We start from the raw sequence: 5042 nt of genomic DNA, 5'->3' as shown, positions 1-5042 counted from the left end.
AATCCCAATAGGTTCTAACAGTGAAGAGCCAAGGAAGCATCTCATGGCAGGAAGAGGGAAGGAATAATCATTGTGAAATATGTGTAGAGTGTCCTCCATAAGAAAATCCTACTCTCCAGTGGTAAAGACTATCTTGTGATATTCAGTAGTATCTAGTTATAGTACCCAGAGCACCTTTGGGGAAAGGGTTGGTAGAGATGAGGTATATAATTCATCTGGTACAAAGGAGGCACAAGGTACTCTATCCTGGCAGCTAGTATTGTAGTTATTGGGCAGGATATCTTTTTTCCTCAACTCCCTTGTTAACAACCCTTGAACACCACCTAGTTGTCTATATTGCTCCCTAATTGTGTGATTTAAAATATATGCTTTGAGCACAAGCAAAGCTCAAACGTCCTTCTAGGAAGACCTAGCAGGGTAGGCCCTATGGTGTTGAGAGATCTAAGATGGACTGCCTTTCTGGACAAAGTATCTTTCCTGCTTGTTTGCAGGTGCCAAAGTCAAATGGAAACATCTTTAAGAAAAGAAAAAAAAAAATGAACTCATTGATAATAGTTGTTTTCCTAAGAGACCAGTTTTATAGGGGTAAAAGGGTATTAAATGACCTCCAGGTGCATAGAAGGTGTAATGAGAGCGGTAGGAAGCATGAAAGGGGAGGCTAAGTATCCAAATATGAGTTCTTTTATTTTCAAAATTCTCTGTAGGCCCATGATTTTCTTCTGTGGCTTACTCAAAGCTATCGATAATTCTGGAAAAGGGAGACTGACTTGGCTCCTCAGACCTGTGACTTCTTGGAAAAATCTCCAAAGAAATTTTTCTGTTTCTTTAAATAATGAACTCATTTATCAAGAACTTTTACTCCCTAGGTCAAAAAGTTGAGACAATATTGGCATGGGAATCCATGGCTATTTCCTTCTCTTGTTGCTAGATCCCTTCAACTAGACAAAAAGAAAGGTTGCCTAATTTTTTTGAACATACGTTATTTTGCAGTTTGTTACCAAGTTTTTGAGAAAAGGAACATGGGATGAACTAGACTATTGTTAATTTGCATAAATTTTTTTTTGATCACTATATTGTTTTTTTTTTAATTTCAGCATATTATGGGGGTACAGATGTTTAGGTTACATATGTTGCCCTTGCCCCCCCTGCCAAGTCCAAGTTTCAAATATGTCCATCCTTCGGGTGGTGTGCATTGCACTCTCTGTGTATGCAAATACCCGTCCCCTTCTCCCTCGTCCCTCTCCCCCCTCCTCCCTGCACAACATCCAATAGATGTTATTGTTATATGTGAATTTATATGTTGATCAGTTAATACCAGTTTGATGGTGAGTACATGTGGTGCTTGTCTTTCCATTCTTGGGATACCTCACTTAGTAGAATGTGTTCCAGCTCTATCTAGGAGTATACGGGAGGTGCTATATCACCATTGTTTCTTAAAGCTGAATAGTACTCCATGGTATACATATACCACATTTTATTAATCCACTCATGTATTGATGGACACTTGGGTTGTTTCCACATATTTGCAATTGTGAATTGTGCTGCTATAAACATTCGGGTGCATGTGTCTTTCTTATAGAGTATCATTTGCTCTTTTGAGTAGATGCCCAGTAATGGGATTGCTGGATCGAATGGTACTTCTACTTGTATCTCTTTAAGGTATCTCCATATTGCTTTCCACAGAGGTTGCACTAGTTTGCAGTCCCACCAGCAGTGTATGAGTGTTCCTATCTCTCCGCATCCATGCCAACATTTATTGTTTTGGGACTTTTTGATAAAGGCCAGTCTCACTGGAGATAAGTGATATCTCATTGTGGTTTTGATTTGCATTTCCCTGATGATTAGTGCATAAAAATTTTAAAATGCCAATGACACCTCTCCCTAGTTCTATAAGTGTTTCTGAAATTATTTTATTCTCCACAGCAATCTCTTGTGCTGAAAAAAACAAACAACCCTTTGAATCAGACTCATATTTGTTTACTCCCCCTAGAGAACTAGAGCATAAACAGATTAAATCAAGGCTGACTGCACAGAAAGGATAACAGGAAAAGGAAAGGGCTTCTGCACTAAGAAGCACTATCGCTGTTGTGTTTAGAGGTTCTCCATGAGATGTGTTGGTACAGTTTCCTTGTTTTAGTTCCTTATTATTGCCTAAAATACCATCCATCGATCCCCAAAATCCAGCCATATCTGTCTATGTTTCATCGCCAGTGTCAAAGATCCTCTCGTTGGGGATGTCCCCCATGATTTTTCAGTCTGTGATACTGATTCCCCTTCCTGCCATAACTTAAATGAAGAAGATGGTTCCTAATAGAGCATACCAACCTCACTTCCTTCAGAGGTCTAAAATTGGCTCTTGTTGAAGTCTCAGGCATTGACCCCCTGCAGCACTCATTGACATTCAGCATGCACTAACTTTTATAGCTATTTCATGGTTTCCACGTCTGTACCTTTGACCTTCTAAGTGATGGCAAGAGGAAAATCTGTAGACAGGGCCAGCCATGCTTGCATTCCATTTATAGCTTCCTGTATTATCTTCCCTTCTTCTCACATTTTCTTATTTATTTATTTATTTATTTTTACCTTTCACACCATCCAAGTTCTTTAACAAGTATCAACTCATTGAAGCTGCACAGTAGCCTCACAAGGTAGTCTCATCTTTGTCATTGTCACTAGAAACCGAGGTTCAGTTAGTCAGATAAAGCACCTTAATGAAGCATCCTCTGCTGGTAAGTGATGAAGCCAAATCTATATTAAAGACATAAAAATGCCACCCCTTCTCACTTGACTGTTCTGTCTCTCCTGTGTGTAGTTGGTGACCCAAAACAAGAGCTCAAGCTTTTTCTGGAGTAAGAGAAGAATGTTCCATCTCGCAAGAGAAGAAAGAAGAAAGAAAATCTGGTAATTGACATGAAGCTGCTCAGACTGCTCTGACATACTGGATCCGTGTGGTGATTTGTGTGCTGTCCCTTAGAAATTTCAAGTTTTGGAGGAAAGAAAAATATTTAAGAGACAAGGAACCATGAGTATCCGTGTTTGATTTTTAAAAGAATTAGATTCAAAATTTTGTAATGTTGTAGTAGAAAAGAACACAAGGTCATAGAAAAAATTTATTTGATCACCATACCCTTTATCTCATACCTCTTCACCCCACTCTATTTATAATCTGAACATCTTGGGCAAGTTCACTGTCTAAGCCTCAGGAACTTTGTTAGTCTTCTTGACTGTGAAGTGAGTATGGTTTTAATAAGCACCACATGAGAATTATGTGACTTAAGGATATAAATTATCAGAGAATTATATCATACAGATATGAGTAGTTATTAGGAATCTAATAAGTACAGTACAATACTCTTAACCATGCACAATTAATTAATTCACCAGACAAAATCCACTGACTTTATAAAATATATGGACTGTTGTTCATAGCACCATCAATATGTGTGCTGCTAGTAGCCACAGTCCAGTATTCCCACACATTTTGCTCACCCAAATCAGATTGTCTGTTTAGCAAAATTTGGTTTTGTTTGTTCCCAAATCTACTTATATTGGCCATGCTTGCTTCTGTAATTACAGATGTAATCAAATATTAAGTAAATGGAGATATCATGGATATGAGAAGAGAGTTATTGATTATATTGTTTCTGTTAAAATCAAGTTAGTTTACTGCTTTGCATAGAAAATATAATGGCAAATCACGAAAACCATATCAGTTTAAATGGCAACAAGACTACGATAAAAAAGAAGAAAAGAAACAGTATTAATCTAGAAAGAGCCTGAACTCATATTACCTCACAAATAATTTCACATTTTAGTTCACTTTAAGGAAACTGAAACTGGAAGTCATAAAGAATTCATTAGGGTTGAGGTTTACACAGGAAATACAATAGGGAAATTCAATCAGAGGACCTGTATTTATATAAAAGGTCTTGTCCTTACTTCAAAACATTAGTAAATGAATACACCCTATTCTAAGTTATAATGACATATTTAAGGTAGACATGTATCATTTCTTATGATTCTGCAATTTAACTGATCTTCCTGATTAGCCAACCAATGACTGGTCTCAATAGCATTAAATAAAAGGATTTCTACTGCAATGTAAAATAAGGAAAAAAAAACGGTTTCAAAATTAGTGCTACAGCTGGGGGCTGGGAGGTCAATGAGGATGAGCACACTGTTAATCTTGGGCTGTGTCTGAATGTGCTGTGTCCTTCTGTTTGATGGTCTTTTCCCAGTTCTTTCATGCCAGGGATTCCAGCATGCAACCCAAGTCAATCAAGCATGTCGGTTGTGTGCAGAGGGATCTTGCCCTCTGAGAGGTTCTTCAGAGATATTGGAGAGTTCTCATCCTTTGCCTCTGGAATAAAACATAATTCCAATGTTTCATAAAGTTGCTATGATCAGCACAGCCCAGAACTGCAGTGAGAGTGAAAACAGAAAGCACACAGTGAGTCTGGCACCTCTACTGCAGCCTGGGCTCAGATGTCCAAAGCAAATCCTCGTCCATCATCCAGGGTCAGTGAAGCTTGAAAGTGAGAGCCAAACCCACAGACACCATCTGGGGAAGTGGAAAAAACCTGTGAAGCAGAAGTCAGAAAAATTGGCTTTGAGGCTTGGCTGTGATTCTTTCTAATAGGAAGATTTTAGGCAAGCAATAAAATTGCTCTGGGTCTAAATTGCCTCCACCTATAAAATATGGATAAAAATTTCTCCCCCACCTGCCTCAGAAGTTTCTTGTGAATGTAGGGAACAGAGACCACTATTGACTCTCTTCAAAAAGGAGCCTCTGTTTTTCTCCTCGTGCTTTTCCCTGCCTACACACACCCATTATCTCCTTCTTCAAGATGTTTGAAGGTGCTAATTTGTGAATGTAGGACATTTACTGAAGCAGGTTACCAGTGGGCCTTAAATATCAAATATCAAATATCTACATGTGGTCTTCTTCTTTGCTGTAATAAATTGATTGAGGTAGGACTTTCCTCCTAGCGAAGGCAGACCTTCTCCAAGACGTCATCGAAAGTCCAGGCATTCCTATTTGG

This window comes from Propithecus coquereli, unplaced genomic scaffold (genome assembly GCF_000956105.1).
Source record: "Propithecus coquereli isolate 6110/MARCELLA unplaced genomic scaffold, Pcoq_1.0 Scaffold13, whole genome shotgun sequence".
NCBI classification, from domain to species: Eukaryota; Metazoa; Chordata; class Mammalia; order Primates; family Indriidae; genus Propithecus; species Propithecus coquereli.
This window is presented reverse-complemented; position numbering follows the sequence as displayed.